General features: G+C 35.7%; 1 protein-coding gene across 1 annotated transcript in view; it reads left to right on the top strand.

The window, feature by feature from the left end:
- LOC108131879 (uncharacterized) overlaps positions 1-24964 on the top strand; it is a 32802-nt gene that overhangs the window by 1428 nt on the left and 6410 nt on the right. The window lies entirely within an intron of this gene.

Raw genomic sequence — 24964 nt, 5'->3', positions numbered from 1 at the left:
GATTTGTTCTTCGGATTTCCTGTGATTTATTTCCGCTGATAAAGTGCGATTTCTAAAAGCGATTTATTCAAACAAATCTTTTTCTTTTATTCCAATCACAGCCCCCTATTACTTTCTTATTTTTTTTTTTTTTTGTCAATTCAGCTGATTGTTTTTATGTTCTTGTCAATTGTTTTGTCGCCTTTTCTCTTTTGTCGCGTTTGTTGATTTTTTGTATATTTTTATGAGGTACTTTTCTGGACTTTTCCGGTCTGTTTGTGTTTGTCTCTCCATCGGACGGCATCGTATAATAACTTATCGAGGGCCTCCACAATCCACGGCTGGCTAAACATCTACAACTTTTCAGTCGGTTTCAGTTTTTTATTAAATTTTTGCTCGCCGCGACGTTTAATAAACGAGAAATAGCTGGCATAGCATCGCGCCACATGGCGTATACTTGATGTGTCAAGCGCGGGCCAGGACGAAAAAGTTAGAAGGGGCGTACATAGAAGGAGGACGCATAAAGATGGAGGGTGATGGGAACCGCAGCTTAAATGCCAGTTTAAACAGGGGCGGTTAGGTAGTGGGGGCCCGTGTGCTGTGCTGGCCCGGCCCAAAACTAAATTATGAATGAACGAAAAGGTGAAAAAAAATAAACGTCCCAGCTGCAAAAATTTTTACTGAGAAAAAATTAGGTAATTAATTGAAAGACATTTTTTTAGCTACTTTAGTTGATAAACAAAATTATTTAAGCATTAAAAAATAAATAAATAAGCATTAAAAGTCAATTAAAGAAATTGTAAGAAACATTAAAGAAAACTAGGAGAGTACCGGGTATCGTATAGTTTTTCGGTTAATTTCTTTATTTTTTTCTAAAATAATTGTTAATAAATTTTAAAATAAATTCTAAAATCAAATTAAGACTCTCTAATATTGTTAAAAACAATATCTTTTTGGCTAACTTAAGATTCTTTATTAATAATTTAACGGAAAGTAATACCGATAGTAAGCTTTAAAAGAAGAGCCACCTGAAGTACCTCAACAAACTTCCCATTGATAAACATTTTTGGTAAAAACCCTGGTCTTAAATAGCTCCTTAAGAATTCCACCTTTTTAGATTTCCCATAAATATCCTGTCATTTTGTTTAACGAATGTTGGAACCTTGCCTGCCCGACATTCGAACAAGAAACACCTGATTGTGATCAGTGGAACAAGCAGAATCCTTGCCTGCCTTGCACTTTGCACTTGTCTTGGCAAGGTCAGAACAGCAGGTGTAGGCCAAAGGGAGGGGGTGCCAGGTTGGCGGGGATGGTAGTTGCAAGTAAGGATGGTTGCAACTAGGAATGGGTTTCGCCTCTAGGGTGGTTCTAGCTGGTTGCCTTTGCTGCTGAACTTGAACTTTGTCAGAACAGAACCGAAAACAGATGCTCGCCTGTCTGCTAAGTCGGCTTTAATTATGGCAGACAACACTTGGCCCAAAAAAACCAGGGGTGTTGGCAAGGGGGTGCTTAAAAAAATAAAGGGAAAATAAAACGACAAAAAAAAAGAGATTGTTTATTGTATGTAACCTACATTTATCCCTGAGCAATTAAAGGCGAGGCTACAAATTCTTTACACGCCTCGCTCATAAATTCATTCTCAACGCCCCTCCCGGAGACAGAGAGAGGGGCTAGGGGCTAGCCCCTAGAAAGTGATGGAAATAGCATAGAAATGGCGACAAGAATTCCGAGAATTCTTCACGCATAATTCTTGGCCATATTTTGCGCTATTTATTTAAGGCCAAAAAACTTTTCCATTCCTTCCTTCAAATGAAATATGATGCCCCAACATAAAGCTTTACCTTTACCTCTAAGATATATATATATATATCTTTCTTAAGGGGGATGGGAGGACGGGGAAGAATGGTGTGGTAGTGGTGGTGGAAACGGCGGCAACATAATCATATTCATGACAATATAATGGCATCGTTAGATAGGCACAGCCAACAACTCAGTCGACTGGAAGTCCTAGGCAACCGCAAAGGCAAAAAAAAGGAGAGGAAGGAGAGCCAAGATTCGACTTCAACGAATTCCAAATACCCTGCTGATGAGTTTTATTAAGAAAATTTAAATTTATATTTAAGGGTTATGGTTTTATCTTTGTTTTATTATAGAAGGCTTATGTAAACTAATTTGTAGGGAAAAGTTCAAAGTCAAACACGGTAAAAAGTAAAGGTCTGGTTTTTTTATTATAAAATTTTAGCGGAAAGGCGGACAAAGAGGCAGACAAATGAGCATTAGAGAGATATACACAGATATGAACAGATATTTCTTCTGAAAAGGTATATATTCTTGAAAAAATGATAGATTTTGTGGAAATATTAAAATAGATAGAAAACCGAACGGACAGGTACGGACACAGAAAAAGGGACATACGGACAGTAACAGAATTTTGGCCTTATGAACATAGCTTTACATAAAGTGATCCAGATCAAGAAAATACATATCTTCAAAGTTTTAACAGATAATGGCAGACAAGCGGACAAGTATAAATGATAAATAAATGAAATCAAAACAGATAAATGAAATTTCGGATAAACGGACAAGCTCATAACCCTCCAAAAGCCTAATTAAAGCCAAGAAACTATATAATTCCATAACCAAATCAAAACACTCTATTAAAGAGCATAGAAAAAAAGTAAAAACCAAAAGCAAAAGTCGCTTTCATTTCAATTTTTTTTCCACTTTATGCCAACGGCTGTCCATTAGCCAAGTCAGCAAGCAGGCCCAACAACAAAGGCACTAAGGGGGTCCAAAAGCAGGCCTAGAGGCTCTAAAGAGGCGGAGGAGGTATCAGTAGGCAGGACTCTCGCTGGCAACTTCATAAATTCAGTGTCCTGCCAGTGGCGCATTAATCAGGACACGTTGCCAACTTGTAAAGTTCTTGGACGGTTTTCACTTTTTTTTTTTGTTTCCTGGCCAGAGCTTCCGTCTTTTTTTTTGGAGGGGCTAACAAATTAATTTTATTATCACCATAAGGTGAACTGGAAAATTATGGACAATAACGGTAAAGAGTCCTGATGGTATAATATTAAAAATTATACGAGGATTTAAAGTTGATGAAATTAGAGAAATAAAAAGGAAATTCAATTGTTGGAGGAAGTGGGGAATATTGCTATTATTAGAGAAGAAAAGAAATTTGAAAAATAAAACTGAAAGAAAAAGAATTAATTTCCCGATAAACTCACACTTAAAACCACTATTTTAACCACTCCCAATATTGGTTAAACCCATAACCCCTTAACTTAATAATGATAATAATTACAATTGAGGCAATAAAATATAAAGTTTTTCTTACTCACCGAGTGCTGCTTGGTTAACATTGAATATTTGTTTTAAATACCATAATTATTTTTTGACATTTTTCGTGTATATATTTTTTGTTTTTAAATATATATATTTTTTTTTGGGGTTTTTGGTGACACATAAGTACACATACATATACATACATATTTACATACATACATATATATATTTTATTTTGTTGGACGTGTTTTGGTGTGTGAGTGTGGTGTGCATGTTGTTGAGGGGAGTGGCGGGGGAATAGAAGAGAAAAAGAAACAAATATATATATAATTTTTTTTCATTTATATAAAGATATATAATATAATATATATATATAAATATTTAATGAGATTTCTTTATTTTTTTTATGTGAGGAGGGATATATGATACGGGTCTTATGTGTGTGGCTGAGTGTGTGTGAGTAGATGGCATGCGGGAAGCTAGAAAAAGACAGACAAAGCTCTAGAAAATATGCTACAAAAAAAACCAAAAAAACTCACAAGCACACTCAAAAAAACAATATACTAACATAGAACTTACCTGAACAAAATTTCATAGAGTGAGAGAGATAAATCGAATAAAATAAATCTTTTCAAAGGCAATTGAAAAAGAAAATATATATTTACGCCTTTGGCTGACAATTTCCTAAATGCTGACATCCATTGAATTTGACAATCAAAAAGGGTGAAGGACAAAAAACTTTATTTGATTGTTTCAGTCTCAGTTTCAGTTTCAGTTAGAGAGTTTCAATTTCATTTTTTTTCCATTCTTGATTTTATTATACCCTTGCAGAGGGTATTATAATTTTGGTCAAAAGTGTGCAACGCAGTGAAGGAGACATCTCCGACCCTATAAAGTATATATATTCTTGATCAGGATCACCTCCTGAGTTGATATGAGCATGTCCGTCTGTCCGTCTGTCCGTCTGTCCGTCTGTCTGTCTGTTTCTACGCGAACTAGTCTCTCAGTTTTAAAGCTATCGTCTTGAAACTTTGCACACACCCTTCTTTCCTTTGCACGCAGTATATAAGTCGGAATGACCGGGATCGGCCGACTATATCCTATAGCTGCCATATGGTATAACTTTGGTGTTTTAAGAGTTAGAGAGTTCAAATTTGACATGAGTGCTATTTTTGGCAAAACATTACGACATGCCAAATTTCATAAGGATCGGCCGACTATATCCTATAGCTGTCATATAACTGGACGATCGGAAATGACCCAACTTTCGTGTTTTTGAAGATAGAAAGCTGCAACTTGGTACAGATTATATATTTGGTCAGTTTATCCGACCTACCAAATTTCATTAGGATCGGCCGACTATATCCTATAGCTGCCATATAACTGAACGATCGGAAATGGTACTTGGAAGAAATATCAACTTTCGTATTTTTGAAGATAGAAGTTTGGGACTTTTTTTAGATTTTGTATTGTAAAAAATTGGATTATATATTCCTATTCCCATTAGGATCGGCCAACTATATCCGATGTTTGCGATATATATCCGGTTTTAACTGCAAGGGTATATAAACTTCGGCTCCGCCCGAAGTTAGCTTTCCTTTCTTGTTTTTATTTTTATTTGGATTTTTTCCGCCTGTTGCCAACCAAACCAAATGTCACGTTTCGTTTTTATTTCAATTTGCAATGCGAACCGAAACACACACACAAGTCCCGGGGTATCCGAGACCTGGGAGGGCCTCTACAAATCTGATTTTGAACTCAATCAAGCATGTCAGGTCCTGGCTAACAGTTACGACAACAACAGGATATCCAACCAGCCATCCCTCCCAACCATCTCACACAATCCATTAAAACCACTTTCAACCCAACCACCTTCCTACCAGTCGGTGAAAAACCACAGTGGTTAATTAAAGGTCACAAATTCAATTTGAAAGTCAGATACTAAAAGCTGGGAATTTTATTAATTGGATTTGGAATTATGATAAGGGTTATGATAATGAATTTAAGAAATGTATAAATTATGTTGTGAAGGTAAAGAGAACTTAAAGGGATTACTTATATAAAAATATAGGGTAATTTTGGGTTAAAAACAAACTAAAAATAGTTCTTGATTGTAATATTAAAAAGATTACAAAATCAGAAATGTAAGATATACCCAGAGTATCATAAATTTTATCTGCTCTCTTCCAAATGAAAATATTCATCCCAAAAATCGATACCTCATGATCCTGATACCAAATTCAAATAGAAATTTTATAAAATGCTAGTTAAAGTAGAGTTTTTCGTTTGTATAATACCCGGTACTTTTAGTACTACTAGTATACTTTATTATGAAATAAAATATATTTCGAGATATAAATATTGTCCAGTTTGTGGTAATGCCTGGTACTTTTATTACTACAATTGTCCTTGAAGAACTCGTAATATTTATTTTATCAAGATTTTGTCAACACAACTTTCTATTAAGGTTTTTTTTTATAAAAATTTCATGAATATTTACCCACTGTTGCCGTGATTTAATGCATCAGCATGTGTCCATGCCCATGTCCCTGACAATGGCTTTGGTTAGTAGTTTTTGGCCAATGCCCGTTGGCGAATTTGGAATTGGCCATTGCCAGTTGCCAGTTGCCAGTTGGCAGTTGGAAAGTTAGTTGTTGGCGCAACGTGCAATGCATTTGATTCGATTAACGCCACAACCTGGCACCACGCCCCCTCTGTTGCTCTTATCCCTGGGCAACTGAAAAACTGACAACTGAAAAGTGAATTTGTGATCCATCAACTGGATGGAATCAGTCAGGCTTGAATCATAGATGATGCACCACAAAAATTGTGGCACAGTTGCATCCTGTTTTGTGGTTGATTTTTCGCCAGAAGCTTCCACCAAATTAATTTTCCAAATGGAGAAAATGACAGAAATGCCAAAAGGGAAAACCTACAGCAGAAAACCCATAATCCAATATCTTTATAGTTAAAAATCACTGCTTCACTTTGATTAAAATTGTTTGGCTTATAGCTTGTAAACAATTTTTTTTCCTTATATAACCAAACAGGAAACAAAATTGGAGGGGAAAAAATTGGAAAATTTCTGCCTGTCGATGCACAAGATTACAGACTTTCGATTTCCCTTCACAACCACACCCACACACACGACCCACAAAATCGTTTTCCTTTTCCACAATATTTTTATTTTTTCACTTTTTTTGCTTTTAATATTTTCCCATTTGAGAGGAAAACTATATGGCAGGAAAACGACGGTGGCAGAAGGAGGGAGAAATCTTGTTATCCTTGAGCAAACTAAACTAAATTTTTTAATGGAATTTGCGAAATATGTAGTTTTTCGAAGCATTTTGCTTAATTAGTTTACTCAAAATAAACGAACAAACAATTTTTGGAAAATGTGCAAAAATTTGGAGGAAAACTACAAGAATTTTTAGAATTATTAGAAGATAAGTATTTGGAAAAAATTCAAACTTTTCTTAAAAATATAAAGGTAAAGGTTAGATAATGGTATTATTAATAATAGATCAAACTAAATAAATGCTACAAATAATAGAATCATAAACCATAATTGAGCCTTTAAATAAATTCCTTAAATGTCTTTTTCCTCTAATATTTAATTAAATCCTTCCAAAAAATACCTTCAAATATATATCCATGAAAATATTTCTGCACTTTTTATTATAAGAAAAAAACTGTAAATCGCAGAGCCATGAAAGCCGCTTAGTGGAAAATATTGTGCAACTGCATTGGTTTCATTATTTTTTTTTTCCTGCCACATTTTCCTGCTTTTTTCTTGTTGCTTTTTCTTGAATGCAGAGGAGGTCGAGTGGGAGGTAAACCCACCCGATTTCTCCATGGCAGCCACACATGTTATTTCTACGCTTTATGGCACATAATCAAATGGTTGGATTTGGCTGTTTAATGAGCTTGTTCCACATCAACTGTCCCACATTTACACTCCAACTATACATGTATATATATCATATATAATATTAATATATACATATATCTGTGGGTGTCTGGTAACACGAAAAAGAGGAAAATATCATATTACCACTGAATGGCCAACTAAAAACAAAACGAAGGATATCTGTGGGGATGATAATCCCCTTATGGTCTGCACTAAAAATTTATGTGTGAATTTTATTGGTTCTTAAAAAAAAATGAGAAAAGAACAACAAGAAAATTAAGGAAAATGTGGAAACCACAAGCATCATCATAAAAAGCAAATGGAAAATGGAATGAGGAAGAAAGAGTTTAAGAATTTTTCGGGCAAGGAAAACTTTAATTCTTGTATATGATTTAAGTTTGGATCTAGGATTTTTAGGATCTAGGTTTTTTTGGGGATTAATTAGGAATTGGCTTTAATTAGGAAGTGAATGAAAGCTTCCTTGAATGAAAAAATGTGAAAAAGGAAAGAAACATGAAAAAAAAACTTATAATAAAACTTAATAATTATTATGAAATGTCTGTTATGTGTTACCTTATGTCTGTTACCTAATCAGCCCAACCTAATGGAAACACCTTTTAAATTCCAGTCCCAATTAATGAACTTTATAGGGAAATAAATTTTGTAGCAATAATAAAACCCAAAGCCAGAAAAATCTTGAGGCTTTCCATTTAATTTAATGGAATTTGACTTCACCCGGCTTTTAATTAAAAAAAAAAAAGAACCAAAGTAGGCAACAATAAAACTCGACTTGCGCTTACTTTTCAGTTGTTTGGTGGCTTTTCCTCTGCAATTTATTTTCCACCAGAAGCCACCCCCCATCACCCTACCTCTGTCGGCAGTCATTCGACGTGAAAAACTAAAATGGAAATTGTATGCATTGTGTGTGTGTGTGGTGTGTGTGTAGAGAAGGGGAAAAATAGAAAATAGTAAACATAAAACAGGAAAAACAGGAAAAAGGATACAAGAGCCAGGCCGCTTAATTAACATTCTAACAAAAGTTGAAAACAGAGTTTTCTGGCCACAACAAAGTGGTCGGAAAGCTCTCATTATCTCTCGTTTTTGGGAAGTATCAAAAATGAATCAAAAATGCTTCTCAATTATGCACCAAAAAGAGTTTCAAAAGCTTTTAATTTGTATTTAAAAAACCAACCTAAGCACTATTAGTTCTAAATTTATGAAATTTATCAAAAAAGCCTATTTGAAATTGTATTCGAAATTACCTTCGTTTCATTGCCGCTTGTCTCATGTTCATCATCGACAATATTGTGAATATTTAAAACCATTTTGTCAATCAAACACTAATTCCATTTGATATTCGGAATTTTTTTTATGTATTTTTCGTGTGAAAGTCAAGAAGAAAGTGAAGTGTAAGCGTTCACAGTCGAAAGACAACTGCTTTTTGGCCAAAAAACTCAATTCATTCAAGCGCAACACTTTGACTTTGACCGAAAATAAATTAATTGTTTAAGAAAATACTTACCCCGTTTTGTACCTAAATATATATATGTTTAATAAAAAGAGAGAGAGTAGATAGTGAGATAGATATAGAGATATAGTGATAGCTTGCAACTACTTTTTCAGCTAAATGGTAAAAAAAAACATTTTGTTGATTTTCATTTTTTTTTTTTTGCCTGTTTGGCTTACTATTTTAGTAATAATTTTGGCCACGCCCACTACAGCCTTTCCAACTAGTCATCAAAGTATTTGAGTTTAAGTGTGAACCAAAAAAACACACAGTAAAAAAAATAAAGAGTAAAAACGAAAGCCAAGCCAAATATTTGTCAAGACTCTAGAGAAAATGCAAAAAGGCTAGGAAAGTTATACTTTTCCGATTGATTTGACTCGGTTTTGGGGCTCTCTTTAGAGGTAACTTTTTATGCGCCTTAATTTTATACCCTTGCAGATTTTAGTAATTATAAAATATATGAAAATATAAATGTTTAGGATAAAAGAATAAGCCATTTCATAACATGGAATCAATTAATGATAGTCAGAGTTTATGCTATTTTAATGAAATCTACAGCTTTATTATTATTTAAATCTTTCTTTTTTAGTTTAAAAAAATTATAGATCTGCAAGAGTATTTGTTAACTAAGAGACCAAAATATTTTCTCTGTTTTAAGACGCTTTTTTCTATTATTTGTGTTTATTTTTCGCGCAGAGAACATCACGCACTTTGCTACTTAGAGAAGTGAAGGGAAAAAAATAGTCAAATGTTTTTGTTTGTGGTTTTTCTCTGTTTGTTCGAATGAGAGGTGAAGGAGATGGGGTAGGGGGCTACAAGATGGGCGGAGGGCGTGTCGTAATGGCTGGTGATTCGAAAAAAAAAGGGACACCACTCACCCCAATCCTGCCGAGCAGCAGGGCATCCATTTCGCCGCCATTCTGGGCCACCGGAACCGTGGTTATCACCGAAATGGTCGGCTCCTGTTGTCCGCTTAGATCTACCGACATTCTGTTATTTTTTTATTTAGCTAGACTTTACTGTACTTTAGTTTTGATATTTGTTCTTGCTCCGATCGTTGTACTTTTTGATTTTCTTTGTTTTTGTTATTGTGCAATGTGTTTATATGATTATTATTATGTTATTACTTAGTTGGTATTATTATTATTGTTATTATTCAGTCGTTGTGGTTTTGTTGTCGTGTTTAAATGTTTTTTTGGCAAACCAATTATAAATTAACAACTAAAACTGCAGAAATTCATTTAGTTATTATTCCCATACTTCTGTGCCAAACTTTTAATAGATTAAGTAATTGCCAGTGACAGTTTCGTGGTGGTAATAACAGAAGAAAAAAAATCAAAACCCAAGTGGCATATTCAAACATTAATTGGCTTCGGCGCGTGCCCACAAAAGTTGTTTTTTTGTTGGCCACTTTAATAAAAGTTAACGACAATAACAATTAGTAACTGGGAGATGTGTTAGAGAGGAGAATAAAAATATTTGACAGCTAAATGGTAAGAAATTATGAATGGAAAAATAAATCCTAGATGACTAACTAGGGGCTAACATACATTCATCCCAAAGTTTGTCTCTTAGGGTCTCTATTTCTATCACTTGCAACATAATCCTCTTTTAGTTTAATAATCTAGTTACTAGAAAAGACAAAAACAACAACTTCGAACTAAAACACCCATTTAAAAATATCCATAAGCCATAAAAGCTTCCTATAAGCATATTTCTTTGATTGAAAATCCTTAAAATCACACAGTTTTTTCACACAAAAAATAAAAGAAAATCCTTTGATGTATTTATCGAAAAATCAGTCAAAAGCACCAACAACAAAAATACCCTCAAGGGCATCTATAAAAACGTCAGTTCGTTTTTGACGATGAAATTGTAAACGATGTTTACCAATTGCCAGTCGATTCCCAGAACATGCATTACCTTGAACTGAAGTATATGTACTTACATATCCCTATATTTGATGATTGGATGACAGAAAATGGGAAATTCCAAATAAGCCGCAATTCTAATTAAACATGACATGGAAAGACAAGAAAGACTATTCTCGGGGGCTGTGACGACAACTCACGTCTCTGTCTGTCAATAAACACCGGAAGACTCATGACAGTCGCCAGACTGAGGCAGATCAACTGACATCAACTCGTAATATAAAATAATATAGCACACATATTGGGGCTAAAAAAATATACACATACATATGCGCATATATATGTATAATATGGTAATACACATTCCAAATATGACCCGCGGCAAGTGCTGCTGACACATTGAAATTTTCATTTCTTTGCCATCCCAATAATTCGTTGTTGGTGTTGTTGTTTTTGTGTCGCACCTTTGGCCCCAGCTGTACCCCATATCCAGTGCCCCCTGTACCAACAGCGCCACGCGTCGTATGCGCAATTTGTAAACGCTGAAAATTTGTATTAACGGCATTACACACGCTTTACGAGCAGCCAGGGATATGGAATAAAAGCCGGAACGGGACAGCACCAAGCGTGTAAGAGACACTTGGAAAAATAAGCTAGTGATTAGTTTTTATAAAAGGAACTTAAGCATTAAAGATTTTTTTAGATAAAAATGCAGTGCAAATCATCACCTTTAAAATCACCTGAGCTATGTCATTTCCGATAGTTTAGGCTTAGGTTTAGGTTTAGTTATATGGCACAAATATTTTTATGAAAACTAAATAATATATTAAAAAAGTGTCGTCCTCCTCGATTCTCATAGGAAGCACTTAAGCAGAGCCAATATACATCATTTTTAAGGTAATTCAATGTTATGGCAAGTTTATTAGATATTAGAATTAGATATTGTTATCTTCATTATACTGCACTCTAAACAAAGAAGGATTGATGCATGTGTTGAAGATAGCAGTCGATAGATTTAAGATCGAGAAATAGTTTAAGGTTATATTTTTAGGGTATAAAAATTTCTACCAATTACTGCTAATTACTACTACTTTTGACTAAAACTAGAGCATCCTTTGCAAGGTTATACAAGATATAGTAATAACTTTTTCAATATCTTCCAAGCTTCCTAATTAGCTTCCTAATTGGTGTTTATTTCCTAACAAATACAATAGGAAAATTTACAGCTATTTTTAAACTTTTTTATTGTTTCTTTAAAGTATTTATATATTACCAAATAAACTCCAACTATTTTTTCCCAGTGGCTCTAAGGTGACAACTAAACGACTGTGAAATTGTATTTGTTTTCTTCATTTTTTTCTTTTCACATTTCGCGCTTTGGGAAAAAATGTGTCACCTCAACTTGAACAGGCCATCAAAAACAGTGTGCGAATAAAAAAAAGTTTTCCCTTTTTTTTTGGAGGGAAAATTTGTTTTGGGAAAAGTTTTCTCCCCACTGGGCTGTCTCAATGGGAAAATGATTGAGTAAACAGAAAAAAAAAATAAATAAAAAGATAAATGCCGGAAAGGTGTACAACTTTCCCCAATAAAAGTTATGAAGTGGTTTCGCTGCTTTGACAATCGAATTGATGGCGGTCAAGTGACACGCCCACAAAAACCAAGAGCCACCCACCGGATCCCACTCTTGTCATTGTTTTTTTTCGCAATTTTGTCGGTCGTTTAAAGCGCGTGCTAATTTGACTTTAATTTGCATTTTAATACGCAATATTCATAATGTGCTTCAGCGACTTAACAAGGCGCATGCGTAAATAAAAAAAAAAAGTGAAATAATAAAAAAAAAGTAAGAGAAACAAGAAAATCTGAAAAGGGGGACACACTCGTATCATGAGCATTAATATGCAAATCAAAAAATGGGCCCAGCAACGCACTGCATACGTAATTATGCAACCGGAACGCGGAAAAGCGGAAAAACGGAAGCAACGGGAAACAAGGACTCGGGTTCTGAATCAGACAAGGATTTCAAAATTGTCCTCCCCAGGGATACAGGGAGTTACCTGACAGGAGGACGGGCATTGGAAGCTTAAAAGATTGAAAATTAAAAAACATCTTTCCTGGGATTTTTTCTTATAAGTGGGTACTGTATTTTACAAATAATTTATTTAAAACTTAATGCCTTCAAATATTTAGATATAATTAACTCAAAACAACCTCAAAACAGGCGTTCCAAATATAACATTTCAAGGTTTAACTGCTACTACACAAATACCCAAATCACATATTTTCTGAACCATTCTTACATTATTAATAAAATATGATTATTCCCACAATTTTATTTAAAATTCAAAACCCAAACATTAACACAATTACAGCCACAAGTCCCTTTATGTCCAATCTACAATCCCTAAAAGCAGAATAAATATAAACAGATGCAGTCGACGGATTTAACACATACATGGCCACCACGCTCCATCTCTGGACCCACCTTGCCCCAGAAGAGCCAACCTACACCCCGCCCGGCACCACATCCTTCCACCTGTCGAAGGTGAATCCTTGCTGGCCGAAATGTTCTCATGCATGTGAAAATGTTTTCTGGCAAAGGACTCGCCAGGGTAGCACAGAGTGGGCGGGAATTCACGATAAATTGGCAACCAAATGGGAGGGAAAAAAATTATAATCAAATCAGAGAAGGTGTTCAGGGGATGATATCCTTGATCCGAGAGCAAGTCCGGGATTTTATTAGATTTAGCTCCGATGGCAGATGGAAATCGTATTAGCTGCTAAACGAACATGTGGTTCATTTTAATGCAGAAAGTTGAGTGGTTCTTTTCGAAAATATGAGTAAAATTTTATAAAATATGAGGAAATAAACTTGTTTGATAGTTTTACCCTATTTTTTTTTCACAAAATATATTTGCAATAATTGTAAACCATCTCATTTGGAAAATCTTTGGACAGACTTTCCAGGGTATCCGGCCATTAAAAACTTTAACCGGACTAGCCAAGAGCAGAAACTTAGTTTCTCGACAGTCAAATGGGGGTTTTTGGGGGAATTATGCATGAGCGCCTCACTGCCCCGGCAAGAGGCATGAGGTAAGAGGCAAGTGGCAAGTGCAAGTGCCACAAGATGCCCCGTCAGGACCAAACCCACTCGCTCCCCGCCCCTTCCTTTAAGCCACATTTAAGGCCGGCCATGTGCAATTGAGAAAAGGACGCTTTCAACTGTCAAGTTTCGCAGGGAAAATGCAAATAATTGACAGGGACTCTCAAGGATCCGGAGAACCGGAATTTCGAAACAGGATTTTGTTATTTATTTATTTTTATTTTTTGGTTGTAGACTCCTTCAAGCACCATTAGCAGTGGCTACTGGCCAGTTCCTAATTTGGCTATATTTTTTTTGTATGGCCTTAAGGCTTTGTCTCCTCAAAAAAAAAAAAAATAAAGTATATAAAAAATGGCCGCAACATTATTTCCGCTGTGACTGCTTTTGAACAACTTATTTTCTCCTCACTTCTTATTTTTTATAATTTTTCCTATGCTTTTCTTCTAATTTTCATTTGAACTTTTTCTTTATTTTTTTTCTTTTGCGGAAAAAAATGTTTGGAACGCTTCGTTAGTTTTCTTCTTGGCCCCGAAAAAAAAAATGATTTTCCCTGGGCTTTTCTTCTTGTAGGGCGCGAAATTTCCACTTTGTTGGTCTTAATTAAATTGCATTGGCAACAGATGGGGGTGGAAAGTGGGGAAAGCGGGGGGAAATCTTTGTGGAAAGCCATGAGAGAGTAGAACATTAGAACGGAAGCACTTAAAGTGCCAAAGTTGGTGACACTGCCACTCCTCAGTCTCCTCACAATTTCAATTTCTGCGGCTTCGCTCCGCCAATCGCTCATAATTACAAGTCTACGCCCCATCCTACCGGCCACGCCCCCTTCATAAAACTCACATCGATTGAAAATTAAGTTGGAATAATGTAGGCGACGAACACATGTTTCACTTCCTCAGGCAGCAACTCACTAGACTCTCAGAAAATTATGAAAAAAGAGGAAAGAAAATATTTTTTCCTTGAAAACAGTGGGCGTGAAAAGTCTGCGTAGTGGGTGGCTTTTCATAAATAAAACAAAAAAGTGGCCCACTCTCACAAGGTCATAAGAAATTTAGGGCCAAACTTTTTTCACTCTCTCTGAGCCCAAAAATTATTGAATTTAATGCAATTTATGGCTAAAGTTTTGAGATCCCTATGAAATACAGGTAAACAAATTTTCATTTTTATATGTTTCCTTAAAAAATGATTAGGTTTAGGCTTTAGGTTTTTCGGGATTAAATCATTTTTAATATTTGAATAGGGATTAACGGCAGAACATGGTTCTGATGCCCATTAGGAGAACCCATGATTTTCCACTATTGCCCAGAAAAATTACTTATATTCCAAAATATATTTTGTTTGCAGATTTTGCTGGAGATCGGTGGAAAACCGATCTATATTTTCTATAGGGGAAAACTCTATTTTCAGAGGATCCGTCAGGAAAAATGGACAAAAAATCTGAAAAATATTTTGTCTCCGAATTTTGATGGAGAATGGTGGAGAATCGATATAAAAATCGTTTAAGGTACTCCGCGTGAGAATCGGATGAGAATTGGGGAAGATATAGCCATCCCTCTGGACCATATAGGGGAAATCCTCATTTTCAAGGGACCCCATCAGGAAAAATGGACAAAAAATCTAAAAAATATTTTGTCCCAGGATTTTGACGCAGAATGGTGGCAAATCAATCCAGAAATCGTTTAAGATACTCCGCTTGATAATCGGATAAGAATTAAGGAAGATATAGCCATCCCTGTGGACCATATAGGGGAAATCCTCATTTTCAAGGGACCCCATCAGGAAAAATGGACAAAAAATCTAAAAAATATTTTGTCTCAGGATTTTGACGCAGAATGGTGGCAAATCGATCCAGAAATCGGTTAAGGTACTCCGCTTGAAAATCGGATAAGAATTAAGGAAGATATAGCCATCCCTATGGACCATATAGGGGAAATCCTCATTTTCAAGGGACCCCATCAGGAAAAATGGACAAAAAATCTAAAAAATATTTTGTCCCAGGATTTTGACGCAGAATAATGGCAAATCGATCCAGAAATCGTTTAAGATACTCCGCTTGATAATCGGATAAGAATTAAGGAAGATATAGCCATCCCTGTGGACCATATAGGGGAAATCCTCATTTTCAAGGGACCCCATCAGGAAAAATGGACAAAAAATCTAAAAAATATTTTGCCTCAGGATTTTGATGCAGAATGGTGAAGAATTGATCTAGATTTCGTTTAGGGTACTCCGCTTGAGAATCGGATGAGAGATGGGAAAGACATAGCTATCACCGCGGACCCTATAGCAGAAAACCCCATTTTCAAGGGATCCGACCAAGGGGATTCCTTAGAAAATACGTTTAACCCTTATTAATATTTAAAATTAATTAATTTTAATAAATATTCATTGTCAAATAATAAACTACATATATCTATAACCCTCTAAAGTCTGATATAAACTGAAATGGTAATGTAGCTTGTCAACTATATGCCCTGGAGGACTTTCGGGTTTCATGCAAATTGAGTTTCGTGGGTTCGGGGCTTTGAATGAATGTTTGGAATGTTTTAGCCACAGATTTGCAGTTCAGATGTCACAGAATGCGGCAATTGGGCGTTTAATTGAGTGGAAGGTCAAATGAAGGTGAAACAGAAACACAGACAGAGACAGCATGTGAGAGAGAGAGAGAGTGAAAGTTAATTAAAATGCGCTTTTGAGTTATTCAGATATTTATTTGCACTCGACTGACGCCATATGAGAAATGCATTTTTAATGTCCTTTTGCCAGGATGGACAGTAACTGTATTTAATATATATGAGAGAGTGTGTTGGTGTGTGTTTGGGTCAGCTGCAGCATTAATTGCTGTGGGCTGACCTTCCGCCGTCCTTCATGTCTGCTCCTCCAGATTTTCCCCAGCATTCTTGTTCCTTGCGCTGTCCTTGCCCTTGTAAAATGGACTCCCAGTCCCCCCCTTATAGTCCTATGGTTCTTCTCCCTCTTTCAAGTCCTTGGCTTGAAATCCCTTGGCTACCTGCAGCAGCTGCGGGCCATTTGGGATTTCAAAATGAGCGGAGAGGAGAGGCAATGAGGTTGCTACTGCAACGATGGCAGAAACAAGATGAAAACATGGTTTTATAGTTTCGGTTTCGGATGCTAGATGCTGGATGTTGGATGCTGCTTCTTTTGCAGTTGCCAAGGATTCCGAAGGACAACACCAACAGCAACAACAAGTGCAACAAAGGCGGCACGACACCCAACGGCATTGACGGATTGTTTCAACAATTTCAGCAAATTTGTTCAGTCAAACAGAAAGCGAAAGTTTCCACTTTTTCGGATTTTTTTTGTTCAGCTGGTATTTTGATCAAATTTAGACAACAAGAAAGTCAGGCCAATACGTGTACACTTTGAGAAAAATTTTAAAACAATATTTAATATATCAGATCACCTTACAAAGAATATATAAAATATTTTGTTCAGTTTTCTAGTTAAAGTTAAGTACCAGAGTTTATAACGCTCTTAAAATAGTTCATAAAAAATAAGGCCAAAAGTAGCGGGTATCTTATAGTTTTTAGAGTATTTTTTTGGTATTAATATAAAATATTATTTATTTATTTGTTTTTTTTTTTTTTAATTTCAAGTCTTAAACATTTAAAAGGAATTTTTTATTATTATTACTTATTTTATTTTCTTAAAAAATTATTTTCTTAAAATAACACTCCATAATTCCTAGCCATGTAACTACTATTGTAAACTTGAAAGAACATAACCCTAGTGGAAGTAGCAGTTGCTGATTGCTTTCCACAGGCAATTCAAATGGCGGAGGAGAAGAACCAGAAAAACAGGACATCTAAAGCCCCAGGATATTTCTAAGGGTTTGTAGTTATTTGTTTTTTCTCCAACAAAATACAAGAAACAATTCTCAAGTCGCGTGATCGATTGTGGAAATTTGTCAAACTTATACAGTTGAATGATTTCCAACAAAACTACTTATTTGTATTATAGTTTGAAACAAACCAAGAACGAAAGTATTCGATACACGCTTTTGTTGATAAAGTGATATTAGTTAAGAGATTAAACCATCATCAAACATATAGGCTGATGAACTTTTCATCTTTATCTGGCAAACAATGCTGACTTTGAAGGCACATCAGCCATCAAACATCGGCAGCCATCACGCAACCAAGTTTCTTGGGCCAAATTGTTGACCTATTTGTGCCACAAGCGCAACGCCATACGCAAGATATCCTTATCCTCGGCATCCTTACATGCTTACAGAAAAAGCAAAAATGGTTGCTTAATATTAGAATATTTTTTGAATGGCTTAAATTCTATATTTATGGAATTTACAAATTTTATTCATGTGGAGAGTTGGTAGAAAAAATAACAAATTTTGTTGAGAAAGAAGTTTCTTTAAATATAGTTTTGTTTAAAAAATTATTCCTCAAAATATACATACTTTCTTTATTATTTTTAAAAATTTTAAGTAGAAAAACTTAAAAGAAATATATATATTTTAGTCATTGAATAGATATTGTAATGGTGGGTACATACTGTCTATAGATTCTTTATCATGTAAAAAAAAATATAGTAATTTTTATATTTTTTTTAATATTTAAGTATGTATTTTTTTCAGTGCACCATCATCGTCATCTTCATGTAGTCATCGATGTCGATGTCGAGCAAATCACTTAAGCGCACTTAATTATTTGCACAAGTTTCGTTTGGCGGCTGATGCTGTTATGGCCCGCCTCCTCCACCCTCCCCCCCCTTCAGAGCCCTCCCCACATATAACCCCCTATATATCCCCATATTTCTGGTCCTTTTGGCATCCCCCACGTATCCTTCTGGGCACGTTCCTCTTGCGTTACATTTCAATCGAATCGAATCGCATCGGATCGAAAATGAAGCACAGTGAGGAGACAGAGGGGTTATAGAGGAGGAATGGTTGTGCGCACAACGGCGCGTATGAGTGATATGACACGTAATCAATAAATAACGGCAAACGCCCTCCCTAGGGCGTGGGCGTGGCAACCAGACCAGTCACTCCGCCGAGCACTAGTTCCCCGTTTCGTTAATTGAAAGAGTTTTTAGGAAAGAAACGATAAAATATTGTCCAACTTTTGCGTTTTCTAATTAAAAAAGTTCATAAGAGTATAAAGAGTTTATTAATTAGGTTTTGATTTTAGTTTAGATTATCGTTTGGATTTATGAAATTTTAAATATTTTGAGATTCTATACTTGAACCATACTCTTATTTTCATTTGCTTTTTATAACCTAATTAAATCAAAACACTACAAATAAGAAAACTTTCGTCACTGAAGTAATTATTTTCAAATAAAATATACCCCTTAAATATTTTTCTCTCTCTCTATATATATAAATTTAATTAAGCAAATAAAACCCAAAACTAAAAGACTTTAAAACTATGTATTTCCTGGCCAAAAACTTTCCACAATCTGGCGAGTAGACGAGACTCGCCTCGACTTTAATCGAGTTTGTACGAGGGTCGTGGATGCCTCCATTAAAATGAAAACCATTTGCTTTTTCAACATTTTGGGGACTTTTTTATTTGGGAGAGTGGGGTGGAAGAGATAACGGGAAGAGTGGCAAACCCCCTCTATAGAAAAACACCAACCCCAATGGACGTCTATTTATTTTCTACTATCCCCATGCATAATTACTTTTTCAAGCATGTCTCGAGGGCTGTTTACTTTGCTAAATGCCTTGAAATTTTGAATAAGATTTTTGGCTTGATTTGTTTTTTGTTGTCACAGTCGCTGTCAATGTTCTTTGTTGTTTTTCTGTTTGGTATTTTTATGGTTTTGGAGAGAGCCACGGGGCGTATGATTAATATGCGTGAATTAAGTCAAATCGAATCGAATCAATCAAGGCGAACGTCCTCGTCGGACAGCAAAATGAAGGCCAAGACCCAAAAGTACCGGAAAACCGAATAAAAACACTTAATCTGCATGGCCTAATGACAAAATATTTCCTGTTGGCCACTTTCTTGGGGAATTTATTTTTTTTTTTGGCCAAAAAGCCAAGGGAAGCCGTGAAAGGCACAATAAAAATAAGTCTCTAAAGTGCCAACTTCCGGATAGAAGGACTTCAGGACAAGGACAACGACGAACAGCAGTCCTGGCAACAATGTGACACATACTAAATTTTTATTACGCACCCACACACACACATAGACTAACACACTTGCAGAAAAAATACCCAAAAAAAAAACACATACTCGCACTTTTCCTGAAAGTGAACTCAACGCACTTTGAGACACTAATGCAACGACATTTTTATTACAGGCCAGGCCAAAACGGCAGCAGCCAGTTGTACTCGGTCCGCTGTCCGCACTGTCCGTTCTGTTCGGTGTCCATTCCGGAGGCCTTTTACGGCCCGACCATCCGGGCAATCGGCCACCCCGGACTATGGTGTCAATTTTTATCATGTGCTCTGGCCGTGAACCTCGTCCGAGAAGGTTCTCCCACCCACCACACAGCCTCACAACCTTCAACCCCGCATCCCTTTCCTGTTTCACCCCCGCTCCTCCCCCCTTAAACCCCTTTCCTATAGACCCTAAAAACGGATTTGCCCTTGTTTTTGTGTATTTCACTTTCTGTCCAAAAATCCACAGAGTTTCTCTGTTTTTATGGTGTCCTTGTTAAAGGGTAACATTTGTTTCAGGTTCTTTCTCAAAAAAAATTAATAAATTGGGTCGGATTAATTTTGGCAAATATTTTTTAATAATTTAAGACGGTTTAATTTGGGCAAGAAATTTAATAATTTTAAGGGGGATTTATTAATATTAAGTTCATAGAGAAATTTTTTATTCAGAGATATAACCATTATTCTTAATGTCTTAATGTTTTTACTTAATTTTTAAAAATAATTTTTTTTTGCGCCTTGGAAAGCTCTAAAAAAACAATACATTTTTTGGAAAATATTTTTTTTTGTAAAGATCTGCTACTTTTTTGTTTTTAAACCTAAACATTTCATAGAAAACCCCACCAACTTGGCTATAACGAAGAGCTCTGACAAATCTTCTTACTAATTTAGCTTTTCATCAATTTGGTTGATTTTTTTTTTGTTATTTTCTTTACGGATTTTTTCTCCACAGCGTTTTTTGTTATTTTTTTGCCTGACTTATTTTTTTTTTTTTTTGTGTGACCATTGTGTTTTTTGGCTTAGTCGGCGTTTATGTGATTTATGGCCAGGACCGCTTAGATTTTTTTTTGGGAGGTCAGCCTCGGCAGTAATGATGTCCTGTCCTCCTGTTCTGTCCTGTTCGGTTCTGTCCTGTGTTTCGTCCTGTTTCTGGACTGTGTGATGTGATGTCTCCTGGCCCCGAGGGTTAAGGTTTCAGTTTCGGTTTTCTTTTCGGGGTTTACGTTTTTGGGGTTTTTTGTTTTGGTTTCGGTTTTCTTTTCTTTTATTTTTTCTTGTGGGTGGAGATTTTTGGTTTCCCGTTTAGGACCCAGTGTCCTGGGTGTCCTGAGACCGTAGCCCTAATTAAAATCGACACTAAAACCGACCGTTTAAGCCCTGGCCAATTTGCTGACAATGAAAAATGAGCCTTGGAGCTCAATTTCTTTGGGTATTATATAAAGGAATACTTTAGATATATTAAGTATTATTTTATCATTAAATAGAAATTTAGAATCTAATTGAAATGCTTGTCAAGCAAATAACCTTAATAATTACTAAAAATAAAAACAAAAAACCCAAAAAATAAACACAAACCGCGGTGACAGTCTATGAATTTTAAATTTTATTATTTACCCAAGAGGTGTGAGGTTTACGGGGAGTGTATTTTTTAGGCTTCCATTTTTTTTAGGAAGCTCTCTGCTGCCGACAATTTGGAATTTGAATATTTTAATATTCATGAACGTTTTTGGAGGAAAAGTTTCTTCTAATTTGTGGGCTCTTGCTAATGAAAATTAAATGGAATTGCTTAAAGAGTCTGGAATTAATATTTGACTTTATCTAAACGAATCCTGGGCCTGGTACACACCCAACCCACACACACTGACACACTCACACACATAATTAAGCAAGGATTCTCAAGAGTAGAGAGTAAAGTAGAGTAGAGTTACTTGAGGTCCTGGGCAGCAAAATGCATAAATCAGTTGGCTTGGCTGACAGGCTGTCTGAATTCAGGATTCCAAATTCAGGATTCTGGTTTCTGGATTCCACCACCAACACCCACTTGTCCATTCAAGATTTTGATCCTAGGCCCTTTGGCAGATAGATTTTTGCCCCACCTGGGCATTTCACATTTTTTTTTTCCATATCCTGTTTATTCCATTTCCATTTTGAATCCGGCGAAAGGAATGCCTTTTGGCCATTGCCCGCATAATTGTCTGTTATTTATGATATGTTTTATACGTTTTCTGTGATGTCTTTGATGTCTGGGCCAGACTATGCCTTCGTTCGCCATTGATGTTGCCATTTTCATGTGAAACGAATTAATAAACCACCCAAAAAATAAATAACTCTCGAATATCTGCCACTGAAAGCTAGCCATCAATGGAAATTCACAGGAAAAACATATTCGTATATGAATTCAATCAAAAAAGTCAGCAAACAAACTCTTTTGAGCCATTTTTCAATTAACAATCTTTATGATGTTTTAGTTTTGTGGGTGGTTTTTTTTTGTTTAATAGTTTGCTTAATGGAACTAAAATATTTAAAACGTATTCTTTTTTTCAAATATATGCTTAATATAAGATACCAATTTATTAAGACCTTTAAAGAATCTCTTACATAAAAAAAAAAAACTTGGCATCCCTTATACCTCATAATATTTATTTTTAATATTTATAAATAAGATTTACTTAACCCTTCAAAATATATTAAAATCCCATTTATTTTCCCTTTGATAATTCCACATTTTCATTTCGATTTCAATTTCATTCGGATTGCCTGCGAATGAGAATGCAATGTTAATCATACGCACCGTTGCCCGAGTGCAATTAAGAAAGGAAGCGTAGGAGGCGAAAACTTCAATTGGTCAATTGCTGAAAGCTAATTTGATTATCGAATCATTACGTTTGAATCATTACGACAAGGGGGGGGGGGGCAGGGTCACAGCGGTTTGGAAAGTGGGAAATTGCGGGAAAATTGAAAATGGACAGTGCATGGAAAATCAATGCAAGAGATTAACAATTACACGGAATTGCGGTCAACAAGTGAAGGGCAGGACAGGGCAGTGGGTAGGATGGAGGCTGGTGGGTAGCTGGTGGCTACCCACTCACCAGTGGAGGTTGGGGAGGTAATTCGAACAGACATTGGCCGACTGGGTGACTGACTAACGGACTGAATGACTTTTCTGCCACAAAAGATGTTGGCCATAACGATTTAATGTTGGTTCGTATAAAGGTCCATTCAAATCCACACTGATAAAAATTAGTGAGAGCTTTAAAGGTTGAAATATTTAAACTTTTGTTTTTTTTTGTGGTATTAATAATTAATATTTATCAATGTTTTATTAAAATATATTGGTTATCCAACAAGATATAGGAGTTTATATTCCAAGTTTTCGCCTAAAAGGCTCCAATATTGGAAGGACTTTGAGACACGATTAAATTAATTGGTTATTAATTTAATCGTGTCTCAAAGTCCAAAATTAATTGGTTATTTTTATTATTCTTAATTTCAAATATATATAGTTTTATTTTTGAAGACAATTTATTTTTAAATTTAAAGGTATAGAATAATGTTAGGTTGAAAAATTATTTCCTCCAAAAACATCAAGTATACGCCATGTGTTACCCCCAAAAACAGCATCCCATTTCTATATTAAATCCCAATTTTTTTTATCTGTGTATAAAAGTATATCTATTTGTGTATATGTTTGCGTATATATTGGTGGGTGTTTAATTTTTTTTCTGGCCAAGATTTATTTCAAGTGCGTCCAGGACTCGATTGCAGACGATGGCCCAGAGAAAGCCACAAGGACATGAGACGAGCCTCTTGTCTCCTTGTCCTTCTTCTTCGCCGTCTTGCCTGTTATCGATAGTCATTGTTTGTCTCACACACACACACACACACACTAACTGATACACACATTGGCACTGGCACAGACACAGACACTCACAGTCAAGTCCCAAAGTTCTTTATTGATGGCGAATATTACGCCAACTAAGCAAATTAAATTGTTTACATTGACAAAGGCCAAAAGGAGGAGGGCAGGACAAATGGCTTGGCTGGCCAAGAGTGAGTGTGAGGCGGCAGTGGGGCGTGGCACATGACGCACAGCTGGCCAACAAAAAACAGAGAAGCTACCGTCTAAGCCAACCCAAGCCAAGCCAAGGTAGCCCAGACAACAATGGACAATATTCAGGGTATCCTTTGGTCACATAGTCCCCCTTGGCCAATACCCTGCCCTTGCCCCCTTTTTTTTTCTTAACTATTTGTCCTGCACTTTTTTGTATCCCCTTCTCGTCTAACAGCCCCCCTTGTCAATGCCCAAAGTGGAGACAAAATAGATGCACACAACTTTTCATACACGTTTAGAGGGGGGCGAACAGCCAGGAGCAAAGGAATTCTCTGGGCAACCACTCAGCAGGACAACACTACCGGCCACAGTGGACATTGGCTTAAAAGGAATTTGGTTAGCTGAGGATTTTGAAAAGGGAATTGGGTTTCAAAGGATTTTACAAATTATTTCAAATCAGGAAAGATTTTAAATAAATTAAAAAATAGTTTGGAAGAGAAATTTAAGTTTTAAAATAAAAAAATTAGACAATTATAATAAGAATCTTTATATCCGCTACTTATAGAGTTAAAGGTAAAATAGATAAATCATAGTTTGGTTAAAAATTAGTATAAGCCTTTTGTTATAAATTATATAAATAGCTCCTTAATTTTTTTATATAATATACTAAAATATATTTATATTTTAAAATAGAGAAAAAAAGTCCTCCTTTTGACCAAAGGCCCCACTGTTCTTTAAAAGAAGCCTGCAAGAGAGCTGCAAATGTTTTATTGCCTGCCAAAAACACTAGGACGAAAATGGCAGGACCAACTAGGTAGGCGAAAGGATTCGGGAGAACGACAATTTACCAACATACATATATCCTCTCCTTTGGGGGACAAAAAGATAGGCTTCGTTTTAATCGAGTTGATTATAAGAAGAGTGACAAGTTTCAACAGCATTAAAAACTGTATCCTGGCAAAGGATACAAAGTGTGTTTAGGTGTTTAGTTGTTTAGATGTTTATTTTTGTGTATGAGCTCCCAGGATATACACACATCCTTTGGCAACAAATACACATACACACACACAACAGCTTAACGCGATTTGCGGTTCGGGCCACAAAACCTTCTACATTTTT

The sequence above is a fragment of the Drosophila bipectinata genome, chromosome XR, assembly GCF_030179905.1.
Source record: "Drosophila bipectinata strain 14024-0381.07 chromosome XR, DbipHiC1v2, whole genome shotgun sequence".
Taxonomy (NCBI): domain Eukaryota; kingdom Metazoa; phylum Arthropoda; class Insecta; order Diptera; family Drosophilidae; genus Drosophila; species Drosophila bipectinata.
Note: the sequence above shows the minus strand (reverse complement) of the source record. Positions and strands in the feature narration are given on the sequence as shown.